Genomic DNA, 19,742 nt, shown 5'->3' on the forward strand with positions numbered 1-19,742 from the left:
CTGATTGCCCCCAACTGTCCCCCCCTGCCAGCCTGATTACCCCCAACTGCCCTCCCCTCCTGGCCTGATCACCTCTAACCACCTCTGCTTCGGCCCCGCCACCATGGCTTTGTCCGGAAGGATGTCCGGAAGGTCTCCTGGTCTAATTAGCATATTACCCTTTTATTAGTATAGATATAGTTAAAAATGTAATTTTATACAACAGAGACAGATTCTGGGCCCCACCCAGCCCAAGTTGTTAAGAGAATTCTCTGAGCTGCAAACTGCCCTTCTCTGTTTTTGTTTTTTGTTGTTTTTGTTTTTCCTAGAAACAGAGGTTGGTAGGTCAGGGAAAAGAAAAAGCAAGGCATTCTATTTTGCTTGTTACACTATCCAATAGATACCACAAACATTTGACCATTGTGGTCAGAAGATGTTTTCTTTCCTACTCTTTTCGCTTTCTCAAAACACTCTTAAATTGAGTAAAGTTTTCTTAAATGCTACATAGCAAGCAGAAAATCTTAAATAAAATCTTTATCTTATCATATTTAGTAGAGTAAGTCCGGAATGTTCGCACTCTCAGTTATAGGAATCTCATGCAATAAACACAGTAGAGAAAAACTGATGCAGACCTCCGACCATACTAATATAAGATATGGCCTTACCTGGACATGGAAAACACTTTTTCCTTAACTGTAAATTGAGAGATGTAATTCAGCATAAAAGCATCCGTGCAGTAATTTTGATAAGTCTACACATTAATGTTTAAGTAAAACAGATAACTCCAGTTAAAAGATCAGTAATTCAAGCAAATGAGTTTTCAGAGGGAATTTTTACGTAAAACCATGCTGTCCATCATATACTAGTATTTAACTGGACCAGGAATTTAATGGAAGTGTTTGTTGCTCATTTCCCTCTTTTAGAAGAAACACAACCACACACACACACAAACATACAAAAGACATTGAATAAAAATTGTTTCCATGTTTATGATACTAAAAGAATATTTTCATTGATCCCCAAACTGTAAGAGACTTCTAAATTGGGAATTCCAAGAATTATTACAGAAGATATCCCTCCACCCTGACCCAGAATCCTTCTTCCTTGTCCTAAGTCACCTCATCCTCTTCATGGTCTCCAGTAAGGCTCCTTCCCTTGCCTTTCACCCACTTGGTACAATGGCTAAAATAAAGGAAATAGATGATGAGGTTTCCACATATAGCCAGTTGGCATATTTATGTAACTTACATTTTGGAGGAAAAGTCTGCCAGTAAAAGAACTACATTTTCACTTATAGTTCAAAAAATATCTCAGTTCACTCATATATCCACGTAATTTTCTATTTCTAGTTTCCACAATCCAGATGATAGATACCTGTGTCTATAAGAATGTTTTGGATAAGCTATCCCTTTACTTGGTCTAAATAAATTGTCCACTTAAGTTCTTTGTTTATTCAAGACACATTCCTACAATGAGTAGGTGTCTTTACATTAAAATGAATCATTCACTTTGTCCATCAATTAAAAAAATTGCTTTTTCCCCCTTTAAGAAAATCTTAACCAAGTGTTTGATTCAACCTATACCAATTTTATGGTAAATGACAGCTTCCCTAGAACGGTGGTATAAAAATTTCACATATCTGTAGATACTATGGACGTCATTATGTTTGCATTTTTAAATACAGAAATACCTGAACAAAGTGCAGTGGTAGGACCTGGGGAGAAGAAGTAATCAAGGGAAGCCGCCCTGAACCTAATCCAGGGTCAAAATCACTAAACTGGAATAAGTTTGAGAATTGGGAAAATAGAATATATGCTTTCCCAATTGAGAGAGAGCCAAATGTTTATTGGTAGAAGTCAACATACTTAGTTACTTATTCCATACATATTCCCTCCTAAGTGTTCTGGGGACTGTGTTAAGTATTGAGGATTCAGAAATGAGCTCAGTGAATGCAGAGTGAAGTGGGGGAGACAGACAAGAAATGCAGATAATACATGTATTCATTTTTTACTACCACAAACTGAACAACTTAAGCAACAGAAATATATTGTGAGACATCACAGCTCTGGAGGCCAGAAGTCTGAGATCCAGGTATTGGCAGATTGGTTCCTCCTTCTGAGGGCTGTGAGGGGAAATCTGCCTCAGGCCTCTCCCCAGCTTCTGATGCTTTGCTGTCAATCTTTGGCATTTCTTGGCTTGCAGAGGCATCACCCCAATCTCTGCCTCCATCTGCACATATATTCACCTTGTGTGTGTCTGTGCCAAATTTCCCCTCTTGTTAAGGATACCAGTCTTGTTGGACTACGGGTCCACCTTATGCCATTATAATCAATCTTAACCAATTATATCTGCAACAACCGTATTTCTAAATAAGGTTACATTCTTTCATATTAGGGTTTAGGTTTTTGACATAAAAATTTAGGGGGCACACAATTCAATCCATAACAATATGGAATGAAAGGTATTAAACCTCACTGTAATCATTCACCAGACATTGGGGAATCCTTATAGAAAAGCCACCATTTCCTCAATGGCATCCATTCCTACCACCTGTTTCCCAAAGCTGGTCCCCTGTTCTTATCATCTGTCCCATTGGCTGCCTACAGAGCTAAAATCTTAATGAATGGGAGCTACTGCAACTGAGTGTGCACAAGAGCTGAGTGAAAATCCTTGCCTTCTGTTTAACTTCCAACACAAAGCCCTAGGTCAGAATCAGGCTACAAGTTAAAGAAAACAAAAAATCAAAAAACAAATCTGAGAACTCCGTAATACAGAAAGTGATCCGTTTCGCTTGCATTGCGAATTCGAGAATCGGATTGTGTTTGTGGACACTTTTTTTTTTTTTTCTGGAGCTGTGGGGAAAACACTGGTATCATTCGACACTTTTTTCTCAGTAAAACCTACACTTCATAATGTTTATAGTGAACTTGAGGAAGCATTCCAGCTATCATACTCCTTGGCAAATATTTTAGACTTAAGGATGTAAGTGATATTAAAATTATGATACGCAATACATTTCTGAACTTCATGATTTTTCTTCTCTGAAGATCTATGCTCTATTTGCTCACCCCATGTGGGTTCTGCAGCCCCATCTTGAAGATTACTCACACCTCCCTCCCGAAAGAAGGCAGGGTTCTGCCTTTCCCCTCAAATGCTGCCTCCGTACCTCCCACTCTTACTGTTGTCTCCCAAGTTCTCTTGGTGAAATTTCTTTGGCTTATCTGGCTTTCTTTGCCTGGGGCCTTCATTAACTATTAAAATACCCTTGCTTGACCACACCCACAGCATTCTGCGATGTTCTCATTGACCTGTGCCATGTTGCTCTTATTTTAAACAAAATTTTGTGAAAATGTAGAATATGGCAATGAGCTGACAGGCACAGTGACAGTCCTATCTTAGCCTAGTTAAATTGCTAATATGACGTTTTCTGCCCAGGATATAAGTCCCTACTTCCAGTAGTTTGTTCCAGGGCTACTATCTATAGCTCTCGGACACACGCAGGACATTCTATGGCTTCTATGGTTTCTCTGACCCAGCACTGAAAAACATAACAAAAACAGAAGAGCTCACACCTGGGAAAGGCTCAGAGGGTGTTATGAACCAAATGTCACACACCCAGAAGTCTTCAGAGCCACAAAGTGTCCAGCTGAGACAAAGAACCAGTCCTCTCGGGTAGATGGCATCTTCAGGTTGGAAAGAGGGGCTCTCACGGAGGAAAGAGTCTCTCCACTAAAATGAGGTTAGAAGGAAACTCCATCCTCAGAATTAAGAGTCCTTTATTTACTACTGTGAAGGGATTAGAGTAGTAACACGCCAAAGGCCTCTCTCCTTACAGGCTGTAAGCACCGTAACTTTTCAATGTTAGTATTTTTTATTTTGGTTTCTTGTCTGTTTCCATGGAATGATTAGTTGTAAGACTCTTAAATTAAAAAGAGTCTTAAGGAAGCCCTAGAAAGGCAATGCAGAGGATTCTCAAAAACCATCATAGGTCAACTTTCACGTCCACATCTGCTAATTACATGGCTTCTGGGGAATTCCTCTGGGGTTGGTTAAAGTTAATACAGAAATCTCTTTCCACCATCCCCACCATCATCACCACCAGCAGCAGCAACAACAACAATAGACAGGAATACTGTCGAGTCCATCCATTTAGGGCAGAAAATGAAGGCAAAAATGTTTTGATGGGGCAAGTACTTTTCACTCAGTTACACAGAAGAATCCTGGCTAATGACTAAACCTCTTCCAAGGCTTTAGTAATTCTCCTTTCGTGAATAATTTTGGGTTAGAAGGTACATTCAGTAGCTCCCTTTAGAAAACTTCCGCATTTATCACATCTACCCTGTCAATGCTACAAATTATACCTCAATGAGTATATTACTTGTCATTGTAGTATCATAACCTAACAGAGTGGTACCCAGTAAGTATTAAGAATGTTTTTGTTGCATAAACAAGTCAACTAATAAAAATGACTATTTTTTCATTGCCTTTGTGCTGATTTTAAATGTACAATTCAATGACACTTTATGAAAGAACAGATTCACTGCTTCTGGCCTAAGGCATATATGTACAGTAGGTATATGTGCCTAATGTATAAATAAATCTTCAGGATTTGGGGATAATACAAAAAATAAAATTAAGTGTCAGTCCAATATATAAAGTTTTATTTGTTTCTTTGTTTTAGTTTGCTTTTAGCTTTGATGACAAAAATAAGTGACTACTTTGACATATCTCCATCTGTCTCTGCTCAAAACGAACTTTTGTATTTTATTAAGTCAGGTATCTGGTAACTAAACAAAAAGTAAAGGTGCATGGTGGTGATGAGAAATAATATCAACCACTGTTATTTTATCTAGGACACTCTTAAATGCAGAGTTCAGGATGTTAAAATGAATGCAATGATGAACAATTACTATTATCTCCCACCAGGTATGTTTTTTCTGTGGTCTTGAAAAAAATATCTGAAGAATCCTGAAGTAATGACATTTCCATTTAACATCTCCTGGATATTTTAAGTCAGTCTTCTGCCTAAAAATGTTTACTCCGACATTAATTCAGGAGCCACAGCAGATGGTTTCTATGGTGATCATGTTGGACAAGCAGTTCGATTTTCAGGGCCTCACCTCCATGCTATCCTCCAACAGTCTCCAGTCCCCAAACACGGCTACCTAATTCAAGTGCTGTTCTAGAAGAAATTCACACTCTTAAGGATGTCTTCCTCTCCTCAATCCTTTCAACTTGCTCCTCTTTTCTCTAACCAATAGTTTCCCAGAAATTAAGCTAAGATAGTAGAAGGCAAACATTGTGATTGCGTAGTTAGAATAGTTCATACAATGCCGTGAATAATTGATAGGTAGCACCACGGCAGGCTACTTGTTCTTTAATTGATGAAATGTGCTCGCAAGTATTTTTTGAGCATCGGGTTCATTGGCTTCCAAGATGCCTCTATGTGAGCTATCTCACTATCATATTTTCTTACCTATTCCCCCAAAATAGAAACTGGAAGGATAAAAGCCAGTAACCTAACATCTCACTTTTATAAACTTACATACTGCCTACTATTTAGAGCAGTTTATCATCAGTATAAGTAAAAAGAGTTAAAAGAAATATAAAAACTTCTGATATATACAAAGATGAAACAAAATGAAATTCAAACTTTTATAACAATAAGCATAATTAATTATTTAAGGCAATAAGCTTTAAGTATGTATTCCCCATTATCATCTTATAAAATTTTTATGGGGTACGTATATTTCACTTGCCTTTTAAAACAAGGGGAATAAACACAAAGCAGAACCTAAGGGAGAACTTTTAAAATTAGCTTTAACTACCAGTTTTCACAATATTGACTTTTATTATTTCCTAAAATAAATCAATGCTTATTTCATTTTGCATATTAAAATTATGGCCCAATGTCAGTTTCTCTTAAAAAAATATATGTACATATATTATTTCAGAGAGGAAGGGAGAGGAAGAGAGAGACAGAAACATCAATGATGAGAGAGAATCATTGATCAGCTGCCTCCTGCACATCCCATACCGGGGATCGAGCCCACAACCTGGGCATGTGCCCTGACCGAGAATCGAACTGTAACTTCCAGGTTCATAGGTCAATGCTCAATCACTGAGTGACACCGCCCAGGTAGTTACTCTTTTTCTGCTTTCTTTATAAAAATAATTGATAGCACTTTCTATGAAAATCACGTTGAAACAAAATACTAAAATAAAAAATATATTTCTAATGAAAACAGAACTCCAACCATCTCAGAGACTAAAGTAAACAACCTAGATCAGTGGTCGGCAAACTCATTAGTCAACAGAGCCAAATATCAACAGTACAATGATTGAAATTTCTTTTGAGAGCCAAATTTTTTAAACTTAAACTATATAGGTAGGTACACTGTTATTAACTTAATTAGGGTACTCCTAAGGCTTAGGAAGAGCCACACTCAAGGAGCCAAAGAGCCGCATGTGGCTCACGAGCCGCAGTTTGCCGACCACGGAGATCAATGAGCCACACTTGAAGCGCAGAGGAAAGGCATCTGCATGTAAATCTTAGGGTTCAGAGAATTCACTTGGCAGCTGACATTGGAAGAACAGAAAGTACTAGCATAAGCAGTGGCAAAAACTGAGTTACTATAGTCAGTGGGTGGCATCAGGGCCCTTGGGTTATATCCATGTGTGTTGAAAGTTTCAACAGTGCTGATCGAAGCTATAGAAAAGATAAATACATTTTAAAATCAGTACGACCCCACTGGCTGAATAACCCAAAACTGTACTTGAATGGAATTCAACTTTGGCTGAAATTTCTTAAAAAGCTGGCCACAGGTCTGCCATCAACACATATGTTTTGGTTTGACACTGGGCCCCCCAAACAACAAAGCAGGTGAAATTCCACAAAGATACACTTCTAATAAATCATCCTGTCAGTTAGACAGTAACATTTACATATCACCCTTCCAGTTCCTAATTGGATAATCAGTTGCAAGACTAAATTACACAGTACTGAAGGCAATAAGAAACACAGGCATGTAAACAATATCACAATGGCTCATTGTATTGTCAAGTTTACCCTACTTAAGTATGCTATTTCTATTTAGATAAAGAAAGCCTCATAATGATACCATTTTTATGAAGGCCCTAATCAAGTAAAACTAACCAACACAATATATTGTTTAGGAGTACATACTATTTTTTTAAGGGAATGATAAACACAAATTCGGAATGGCAGCTACCTTCAGCAGAAGGCAGAAATATGAGATAGGAAAAGAGCATGATATAGAAAGCAACAGTACTAGTAAAATCAATTTTATAAATATGTTAATACCTTAGGCACATATCAATTATACTCTTTTGTGTTTATCATGTGTTCCATGATTGACTTTGAAACGTCTCTATATGGAGTACTTTATGGAATAGGACATAGCAAACCTGAATTATGCAGAGAGTAACTTATATTTATTGTTAATTAGAAATCCCTTTGAAAGTTCTTTGATCTTTGCAGTATTTCTGGTTGAAAAGTTTATGAAGTTAGCTGTAGTATAACAGCATATAAAAAGAGCTAATAATGTGCTTTTAGTTCTTTGATATTTACCACTATTTTTTTTATTAAGATTTCATTTTTTAGAGCACTTTTGGTTCACAGCACAATTGAGGAGATGGTACCGAGATTTCCCATACACTCCCTGGCCCACAGTACAGTCTCTCCGTTATCAACATCTCCACCAGAGTGGTGGTACATGTATAACAACCAATGAACTTACATTGACATGTCAGAATCACCCAAAGGCCATAGTTTACACTAAGGTTCACTCTTGGTAATGTACATTCTATGGATTTGGATAGATGCATAATGACATGCATCCATTATTAAAGTATCATATAGACTATTTTAATTGACCTAAAAATCATTTATGCTCTACTTATTCATCCCTCCCCCTACCTTCAACCTTGGGCAACCACTGATCTTTTTATTCTCTCCATAGTTTTGCCTTTTCCAAAATGTCCTAAAGTGGAATCATGTAGCCTTTACAGATTGACTTCTTTCACCTAGTAATATGCATTTAAGAAGATGGGATACGTACATATGATGGACTATTACTCAGGCATGAGGAAAGATGAAATGCTGCCATTTGCGACAATATGATGGACCTTGAGAATATTATGCTAAGTGAAATAAGTCAGAAAAAGCTAAGAACCATATGTTCACTCATATGTGGAATATAAAACTGAAACTCATGGACACAGACACCAGTGTGGTGGTTATCAGAGGAAAGCGGGTAGTAAGGTGGTGGGGGTTGGAGAGAACCTAATATATGGTGATGGAACATGGTTTGACTTTGGGTGGTAGACCCATAGTGTAACATACAGATTTGATATCATGGAAGTGTACACTTGAAACTTGTATGATCCCATTGACCAGTGTCACCCCAATAAATTTAACATAAAAAGATTTCTCTATGTCTTTTTATGGCTTGATAGCTCATTTCTTTTTAGTGCTAAGTAATATCCATTGTCTGAATGCATCACAGTTTATTTATTCATTCACCAACTGAAGGAAACCTTGGTTGCTTTCAAGTTTTGGCAATTACAAATAAAGCCTCTATGAATTTCTGTGTGCAGGTTTTGGTGTGGACACATGTTTTCACTGTCTTTGGGTAAAAAAAAATGCTAGGTTGTATGGCAAGAAAATATTTAATTTTGTAAGAAACAGCCAAACTGTCTTTCAAAGTAGCTGAACCACTTTCAGAAATGAATGAGAGTTCCTGTTGCTCCTTAGCCTTGCCAGCATTTGGTGTTATCAGTGTTTTGGATTTTGGCCATTCTAATAGATATATAGTGGTATTTTGTTGTTTTGATTTGTATTTTCCTGATGACATATGATGTGGGAAATCTTTTCATAGGCTTACTTGCTTCTCATCTATATATCTTCTTTAGTGAGGTGTCCGTTAAGGTCTTTGACCCATTTTTTAATCAGTTTATTTCTATTTTTGAGTTTTAAGAGTTCTTTGCATATTTTGGATAACAGTCCTTTATCAGTATATCTTCTGCAAATATTTACTACCAGTCAGTGGTTCATTTTCCCCATTGTCTTTCTTAGAGCATAAGTTTTTCATCTTAATAAAGTCCAGCTAATTAATTATTTCTTTCATAGTTCAAGCTTTTGGTGTTGTATCTAAAAAGTCACTGTTTTACATTTTACATTTCAGGTTGTGATGCATTTTGAGTTAATTTTTGTGAAGGTTTAAGTCTGTGTTTAGAATCATTTTTTTTGCATGTGAATGCTCAGTTGTTCCAGTACATTTGCTGAAAAAACTATCTTTGCTCCATTCACTTATCTTTGCTCCTTTGTCAAAGATCAATTGTCTGTATTTATTTAGGTCTATTTCTGGTCTCTCTATTCTTTTCTATTGATCTATTTTTCTACTCATTGGCCAATACTACACTGTCTTCATACTGCAGCTTTTTAGTAAGTCTTGAAGTCAGGTATGTCAATCATCCAACTTTGTTCTTCAATATTGTGTTAGCAAATCTGTGGGGTTTTTGTTGTTGTTATTGTTGTTGTTTTTCCTCTCCATAAAAACTTTAGAATCTATGTTTTGCTATCCACAGAATAACTGTCTGGAATTTTTATTGGGATTGCATTGAATCTATAGATCAAGTTGGGAAGAACTGACATTTTGATAATATTAAGTCTTTTTATCCATGAACATGGAATATATCTCTATTTATTGATTCTTTCTTATTTTTGTTCATCAGAGTTTTATATTTTTCCTCATGTGTATGTTATATATATTTTGTTAGGTTATGCCTAAGTATTTTATTTGGGGGGGGGGTTCTAACGTAAATTGTATTGTGTTTTTAATTTCAAATTCCATTTTTTCATTATTGATATATAGAAAAGTGACTGTATCCTGCACCCTTGTTATAATTACTTATTAGATCCAGGAGGTTTTTTGGGGGAAATTCATTTGAATTTTCTACAAGATATTTACACTTGCTAATCAAATCCAAATATGACCATCTTTGGTAGAACCAAAGTATAATTTGAGGTTACTCTCTTAAATGCTAGGTAAAAACTAATTTTTTAAAAAAGCCTTTGCTGAAATTTCTCCAAAACCTGAAACTGGTTACAAGAGTTTTTCATGTGTTTTTTTTTTCTTTTGTGGATTATGTTCTTTGGCCATTATGAAGCTTATTCTCCGATCTTCGACAATTTCTCAAACAAAGAGAGATTAGTTGATCATTACCATAATGTAACTAATATAGTAGATTTGTAGAGAGGTTGAAAATTTCAAGTGTTAGGTACAGTTGCCAAATTGTTTGCAGTAGTTAGTCCATTTCAAACAAATGAGATGTACATTAAAAAAATTAATAGAAAATTCAAATAAAAAGTCAATTGACCCATCTGAACAATAAATCTTGGATTTGTACTACACTTGCAGTCCTGAACAATGGTGGTATTTATTGAGATAGAGAATAATGAGGTAGAAGCAGGTTTGGGAGGTAAAACCAAGAACATTGATTTTGAGCACAAGTTTGAAATACATATTAACCCTTTAAGCAGAGTCAAAGCAGGCAGTTGGATAAAGGAATATGGAACTCAGGAAAGATGGGAACTCCAGATTTAAATCTGGAGGACCATCACCACATAGAATATACTGAAAACCATGATGCTAGGTGAGATCCCCAAATGCGTGAATGTAGACTATGAAGAGAAGAGGATCTAGAACTGATTTCTGGACATTTGACATTGAGAGGTTAAGAAGAGGAAGAGAAACTGGAAAGGGAAACTAAGAAGAAACAGCCAGAAAAGTAGGAGGAAAGTCAGGAGGGCATATTTTCCCAGAAGCCAAGTTTAAGAAAGTATTTCAAGAAACAGAAAGTGACCAACTGGATCAAATATTCCTGAGAGTTTGAGTTAAATAAAGACTTAAAATTGGCCATTATATCTGTCAGTGTAGTGGTGACTGATGACCTTAATTATAGCTCTTTCAGCAGTGGGTTTAAGAGAGAATGGGAGAAGAGGAAGTGGAAACTAGATGTGTAGACAGTTCTTTTAAGAGCTTTGCTGAAAATAGATTAAGAAAAATAGAGTGGCACTAAAAGACTCAAGATCAAGATAAATTTTATTTTGTTTTGTTTATGATGAGATATGGCATAGTATGTGTGTAGACTGATGGAAATGAAGTAATAGAAATGGAAAATTTTATAATACGGGAGGGAAGAGGGGGTAATCTCAGTAACAGAATACGCAGGTAGGTTAGAGGTTGTTGAGTGTGCACACAGAAGAGTTGTCCTTAGAAGAACATACAGTTCATCTAACAGGAGGGAACATGGAGTACAGCTTCGCTTGAAGGTAGATTGGTAGACGTGATAATGGGAGAAGTAGAAGTCTCTTCTGATTGCTTTTGTGTTCTTACTGAAACAAGTAGCAAGTTCATTATGTGCTTTGGCCAATATGAAGATTGTTCTCTGAGTGAGCACTGAGAGGATCAGGGAAGGGATGACCAAGAGGGAAACAGGCACTGTGAGAATAGGATATTCAACTGACTAGGGACTGTAGCACATTGTTGGCAGTACTGGGCGCCCACTTGATATCTGTGGTCATACAGATCAAGCAAGACCCAATGGCATGCTTCTGTGATTTTTTAAATAGTGCTCAGCTGCTCAGGTGCAGACATGCGTAGGCAGGTAGTCGGGTTTAATCAGGATTACAGATTTTCTAGCTGATTAAAACTGAAGGCAAAAGGGATATGGTAATCGAGGATATGCAAGGATGTGTTTATAATGTTGGACCACGAATCTCTGGTTTTAAAAAATGAGGAAGGCATAAAGACTGGGGAAATCCTCCCACTACAAATTCACAGAGCAAGCCCCATTTCAGCAAAAAACAGGGAGGTTACATCTGTTGGCATTCTATTTTTTTTAAAAATCTCTTTTCCTTTACAGTTTAGATCTTCTGGTAGAGTGCTGGTCCCTTTCTATTTGTGCCTAAGGACACTAATGGCAATTTTTAAAATATCAAAGTAGGTCACATCATAATGACTTTTTGTGGCAAACATAAATTGGCTCAGGTTGTGGTTATTGCAGTGAAGTTATGAGTTTAACTTGTGTTAACATGTGGAAACATTAAATGCATTAGAATAAAAAATAATTTTAAGTTATAATGTTAAGTTGCCATTCAGTAAAAATGCGAAGTAGAAATAAAGCAAATGCAATGGTATTGCAGTGTCTTTGATACACTTCTATTGACTTCTAACTTATATTTGATAGAGATCCATGTCAAGATCAAAAGATATTTTATTTTTTATTATTAACTTAGAAGACAGAGAAGTCATTAGGAAAACTGTTTCTCAATTATTATCATGTATTTATCTTTTAACTATCTGTACCAGCATGGCACTGTGGTAGTACACACATAAGTGAAATCTTAGCCCAAGGGAATTCACATTATGAGGTATCAAGGTTAAGTCTTATTTACAGTTACAATAACACAAGTTCTTTTTTTATTCTATGCTATTTAAAATCGCAATTTAAGAGCAAAGAGGGGCAGTCTGATTAGAGGAGATCTTTAAAATAATTTAGTCATTCTTATTCTAGAGAGGCCTACACAAGACTAGAATTTACCTTTGAAACTGACCAATGATAAAAGCATATAATGGTTAGGAAAAGCTAATTTAGCCAGATATCCTTTAATGGGTGACTGGTTAAATAAACTGTGTTGCAAGCATACCATGAAATGCCACTCAGCATTAAAAGGAACAGACCATCAACATATGAAACAACTTGGATGAAATCTCCAGGGAATTATTCTGAGTGAAAAAGCCAACCCCCAATAGACACATATATATGATCCCATATACAATAATATTGAAATGACAAAATCATGGAGAACAAAGTAATGGTTGACAGGGGCCAGGGATGGGACTAAGGGAGAAAGTAGGTGTGGCCATAAAAATGCTGCATGAGGTCCCTTGTGGTGATGTAACTATTCTGTGTCTTGACTGTTTCAAGATCCATGTCCTGGTTGTGATATTATGATGCAGTTATACAGGATGTTTCCATTGGGGAAAACTGAGTAAAGCTACACAGATCTCTCTGCATTATGTTATACAACTAATGTCAATCTATAATTAACTCAATAAAAATGTGAAATATGAAAGATTTAATAAAAGGTTAATTTTAAAAATTCCATTTATAATAGCACTAATAAAAACAAAAGAGGTATATATTTAACAAAATATGCGCAGGAGCTATATGCTGGAAACTACAAAACATCAATGAATGGTATCAAAGATCAAAATAAATGGAGAGATGTATCATGTTCATGGATTGGAAAAGTACACGTTAAGATGTCAAGTTTTCCCAAATAATTTTGTAGATTCAATGAAATTCCTCTCAAAAGTCCCAGTAGAATTATTTGTAGATATTTATAAGAGTAGTCAAAACTTTAAACAGAGGCAAAGCATTTAAGAATAGCCTAATAAATTTTGAAAAAAGACTGACGATAAACTGCAATAATCAACACAGTGTGGGACTTGTGACCAGACAGACACATCAGTAGAACAGAATAGAATCCACATAGACCCACAATGTAGTCACTTGATTTCTGACAAAGGTCAAAGCAATTGTGAAAGGATAGTCCTCTCAAGAAATGGTGCTGGAACAACTGTATAACCTTATGCAGTGTTAAAACGCTGCGGTGGTGGGGGGGGGAAGTATAAGGAAAAGACTCAACTTGACACCATACCTAAAGAACTAACTCAAAAAAGATCATAGGTCTAAAAAGTAAAACTTCTACAAGGAAACAGAGAAGAAACTCTTTCTGACCTTGGATTAGGTAAAATTTTCTTAAATAAACATCAAACACATGTTCCATAAAAGAAAAAAATTATTATTTGGATGTCATAAAAATGATAAACTTTTGCCCTGCAAAAGAAATTACATGCCATGCCAGGGAGAAAATGTTGCAAATCTCATATTTGACAAAGAAATTATATTCAACATACACAAAAACTCTTAACGTTTAATTCTAAGAAACAATCTAATTTTTTAATGGGCAAAAGATTGGAACAGATACTTCTCAAAGATATGATATTTATGATAAAAGTGCACAGAAAAAGACCCCTTAACATCAATAGTCACCAGTAAAATGCGAATTAGAACTACCATGAGATACTAGCACACACTTATTATAATAGCTAAATTAGAAGAAAAATGCCACACTGATGAGACTCAAAGCAATTGGAACTCTCAAACACTGCTGATGGCAATACTATATGGCACATCCACCTTGGAAAACAGTTTGGCAGTTTCTTATCCAGTTATATAGCCAAGCAATCCCACTCCTAGGTACACTCCCAGTAAAAATGAAAACTCATGTTCATGCAAGAACTTGTATGCAAATGTTTATAGCTGCTGCTTTATAATTACCCCAAACTAGAAAAAACTCAAATGCTCTTCAACGTATGAGTGGATAAATATTCCATGGTATTCATAAGTTGAATACCATGGGATGCGATTCAACAATTAAAAAAAATACTATTCAGTAATAAAATGAAACAAACTATTGATACACAACAGCATGTAGGAATCTGAAATGCATTATGCTAAACACAAAGAGCCATACTCAAATGCTATGTACTATATGTTATGTTTTTTCTAGAAAAGGCAAAACCATAGGGATAGAGAACAAATCTGGGGTTGCTAAGATTCAGGGGAGGGTTTGGCTACAAGGGGATAGCATGAAGGAATATCTTTAGGTGACTGTGGTGGTGGCTACATGAGTCTATGTATCTATCAAAACTCATAAACTGTACACCAAAAAGAGTTAATTTTTGTGAATGTTAATTTAAAAATTAATTTTTGCAAATCATATGTATATATTGCGCTTCTGTTGTTTTTTTTAAAAGAATATATATGGCTCAAAAGGTAAAAAAACAGAATATTAACATTGGTATCTCTGAGTGATATTCTTCTCTGTAATTTAAAAATAACTTTTAAATCTGACTATATATGTACATACACTGTATATATACACATATATCTAACTGCAGCCTGACTATGTGTATTTCTGTGTGTATATAAAGTTCCCATTTAAATACCATCTTAAAGCACTCAAATGCTAAGATGCAAAGAAAATTAGGAATAAATTAAGATGGAGTGTATTTTCTTCCCTATGGTTTCCTGTACTGTACAAATTTTCTATGATTCTATGTATTGCTTTTGAAATTTAATGTTTAAATAATAATAGCCTGACACATCTAAGTCAGTATTAAAGGGCTATACCATTATCTCACTGACTTTTTAGAACTCCATGCTTCTAAAATACTCTAATGGACACGTTCTATTTTCTCAAGATGCAAAACAGTATTCAAGCAATTTTTCTGGTTATTCTTGAGTAGTCTATCTTGATGAAGCCAATCGAAACTACATTCCCTATCTTGCTACAGAATTGATCTGATCAAGGGATGCCCTTCATTCAAAGGGAGCTCTGTGCTCACTAGACTCTGGGAGGACTGCCCTGCCGGTAAGAAATGGGCCCTTTGCTGTCTAGCCATAGGCTGCTAGATACAAAAGAAAGCTCCGTTGTTATGGAATCCTAAGCAGAAAGATTTTTCCAAGCATGCTTGGCTCACAGGAATATCTGATTCAATATGGAAAATTGTACTATTGTTCACAGTTCCACAGAAACACATGACACTTCAGGGGAACACAGAGAAACAAATGAAAACCCTCAAGAGCAGCTACCAATTTTGCTAAATGTTATACCAGGGATGGGGGATGGCAGGGATGGGAAAAGAAGTGACCTCAACTAGTGGTCAGATGACTTTCTGTAATTTCAATAACAGTTGCAACTAAGAAAGGGAATGGGTGATTATATCCTTAACTAGAGCCCCCACTCTAACAAAACCAGGCCTCTATTTTATGTTTTGATTCAAAAGAAACACTTTCAAAGAAAGTGAACAGGGTGCTTTGCAAAGTATTACACTCACAATTATTCCCATAGGTTAGGAAAAAACATTATTTAATCCTTCAAGTTTATGAGCACATTTCAGGGTCAAAGATGATTCTACTAAAAAAAAAAAAAAAAAAAAAAAAAAAGATTTTTTTTTTTAAATTTCACCTTCGTTGTATAATATCCAAAAACAACAAAAAAGCATAAACAAAGAGAGCCCCACCTCGTTTTGTTCACTGAGTACTCAATGCCACTATTGGCCTTCAAGTGGCATTCTGTGGTTTTAACTGGCAAAACTTATGACCAGTTATAAAATGACATACAGAATCTCTTTTCTAGGTATTTTATTTCTTATTTAAAATTAAGCCATGAACTAGTGTCAAGAATATTTTATTATCCTATATAATAAAAGCCTAATATGCTAAGTGTCCGACCATTTGACCAGTCACTATGACGCGCACTGACAACCGGGGGCAGACTCTCTGACTGGTAGGTTAGCTTGATGCTGAGGTCTGGCCAATGGGGACTGGGCAAGACGAGCTGGACACACCCTGGAGCCCTCCCGTGGTCCCTCCCCGGCCCCGATCGTGCACTGGTGGGGTCCCTCGGCCTGGCCTGTGCCCTCTCGAAATCCGAGACTCCTCAGAGGATGTTGAAGAGCTGGTTTTGGTCTGATCCCTGCAGGCCAGGTTGAGGGACCCCACCAGTGCATGAATCTGTGCACCAGGCCTCTAGTAAGTATATAAGTAAATATAAGACAAACTCAAATGTATTATTTAGAATACTTATGTAGTTCTAACTTTTAAACATTTTTTTAAATGCCAAAAATTCTTAGCATGTCTAAAAGCAAAAAATGTATCCTCCAGGTATTCTTGACCATTTCCTGATCTTTGAACAACCCACGCCCTTTTTTATCCTTCACACTCTGGTTTTCTTAAATTCTTTTGCAATACAGATTTAGATAACAAAAATAAGTGCCTACATCATATTACCTTAAACCTCTACAAAAATGTCTTCACCTAGTCAAAATATAAGACCAAGCCTTTGGCTTTCACAAAAGCACTAGAGGCCCAGTGCACGAAATTCATGCATTGGGGTGGGGTGTGTCCCTCAGCCCAGCCTGTACCCTCTCGCAGTCCAGGATCCCTCACTCCTTAACGCCCACCTGCTCACTCCTTTCTGCTCAGCTCACTGCTCCTTAGCACTGCTGCAGAAGTGGGAGAGGCTCCCGCCACCGCTGCTGCGCTTGCCAGCCATGAGCCCAGCTTCTGGCTGAGTGGCCATTCCCCTGTGGGAGTGCACTGACCACCAGGGGGCAGCTCCTGCATTGAGTGTCTGCCCCCTGGTGGTCAGTGCACATCATAGCAACCGGTCGTTCCACCGTTCGGTCTATTTGCATATTAGCCTTTTATTATATAGGATGATATAAGAAACATCTATAATAATAAAAGTGTAATATGTTAATTAGACTGGACGACCTTCCGGATGAAGTCAGGGCTGCTAGGGAAGCTCAGGTCCCGGGTGCCAGAGGGAAGCCAGTGCCGGCAGCTGGGGGAAGGAAGGCTTACTCTTGCATGAATTTTGTGCATCGGGCCTCTAGTCAACTATAAGAATACTTCTATATGTTCTGCTAAAAACCAATCAAAGGCATTACTACTATGCTACCTGATGTTCTCTGTATGACAGTCTGAGTGATAAATAACCTTGAAAAGTCAGTGCTGGAAAGAACTGTTTTGTTGGATTTTTTCCTGACAAATTGCTATGTTTCCTTTATGCTAACACTAGGAACAATGCAATCAAATGTGTATTCTTTTTTATGTTGGTTGCCCTAAAGATTAGCTAAATTTGTTTCACAATGGCAATAAGTAACCTATGTTGTCTAATATATATTTTTCTCTTCCTTTTATTTTAAAGTTGTTTTTTACAACATGTTTCTAATCATATCACAGTAAGAGTTACCTTCAATGTATTTTGAAATATGTTTAGATATGTCTTAAATATAGAAGGCAGGATTAATATATTGATCTATATAGTAGATCAACACTAAAATTTGGTAAGAAAAAGTTTCCATTTGTTCAAATGTTTAAAAATACCTATTATACTCCAACACTACTTTGAGGCCTCAACATGCATCTGCCTTTTTCATTTAATTTACTTATGCTGGTTTTATTCTGATTCCTCATTTTTATCATCTTTGGGGGCAATTGTTATATAACTTTGGGGGCAGGGGCAATTATCCTTTAATTAGTGACCAGGGAAGGAATCTGCATCATTTGAAGAAAATTCATCAGCTGTAATATTGGTTAAGGAGGTATTTGAACATCAGTTAGTTTAAATTTTCTTTCTTTCCAGCTTATTTCCAGTTAAGGGTATTCCTTCTCCTGGCACGGCATGTTGCATAGTGATAGTCTCCAAAATACTTTACAGTAAAGCAAAGATCTAGTTTTTCCAATGTTGTTCAGTTTTTATAGATTCTCATATTGCCCATTGTTACATTTATGTCTCCTCTGCATAGTTTCATAGATGCAGTAGGCAAAAACATATATTTTGGTTAAAGCTCAAATTAACCAATTACCTAGTATACAGAAAGAACTAGCTGAGTCACTGCATAAATACAACAACATTTAAGAATTTCTTTTCTAGGTCTGAGGACATAAAGTCACGCGGACTAGCTTTCTATTGCTGCTGTAACACATTACCATATATTTAGTGACTTAAACAACACACATTATTTTATACTTCTGCAGGGCAGAAGCCCAAAATGGGTCTCACCAGGTTAAAAGCAACGTGTCAGCAGGGCCGTATTTCTTCTGGAGGCTCCAGGGGAGAATTTATTCCCTTGTCTTTTCCAACTTCTAGACAACGCTCACATCCCTTGGCTCTTGGACCTTTCCTTCATCTTCAAAGCCAACAATCTTGCATCTCTCTGACTTTCTTCAGCAACCACATCTTCCTCCAAGTGATTCCTCTTCTGCGTCCCTCCACTTTAAAAAACTCTTGTGATTTACTTTGGGCCCACCTGGAGAATCCAGGAGAATCTCCCTGTTTTAACATCAGCTAATTAGCAACCTTAACTCTTCTTTGCCACGTAACCTAATGTAGTCATAGATTCCTGGGATTAAGAGATGGTCATCTTTGGGGATCCATTATTCTGCCAGCCACATTACAGTGTTGCATTTCCATTTACTAATTTGAATTTTCTTAAAGAACTGTAGTTCTTTTACAGTTTTTCAATGATGGGGAAAGACGTTCTTGGGAAAAGAAGTTCAGCTTTTAACCATGAGCTTTGATTCTATTGGGAAGACTTAAAGATATGGATATAGCTGGAATTGCCACTGCCATATAACCATCTCCTCCATACATGTAGTCTGAGATTCCTGACTTTCATTCTGGTAAACTGATGCCATGGAACATGGAATCGGACTGTGGCCACCAGGATGAATGTGCAGACTCCCTGCGAGCCAAGTGGATGAGGAAAGGGGCCCTCTACTTAAAATTCTGAGAAGCTAAACCCTCTTCCAAAATTACTCTAATGAGCTTAGAATTGCTAAAATCGTCCAAGGCACTAAGCAATGAAGTTTATTCAGCTTTGTTTTGTTTGTTTTTTAACACACAAAAATGAAAAGTTAAATGGGTAAATTATAGTAGCCTAATCTTTTCAAATGCCATTTCTAAGGATTGACAGGCGGGTTGTTTTAACAGCTTTACAATGCTTACACTCTAAAGACTATAAACCCCGAAATATATATATATATATATATATATATATATATATATATATATATATAGGGATATATAGTGATAT

Source organism: Myotis lucifugus, unplaced genomic scaffold (genome assembly GCF_000147115.1).
Source record: "Myotis lucifugus unplaced genomic scaffold, Myoluc2.0 scaffold_11, whole genome shotgun sequence".
Taxonomy (NCBI): Eukaryota; Metazoa; Chordata; class Mammalia; order Chiroptera; family Vespertilionidae; genus Myotis; species Myotis lucifugus.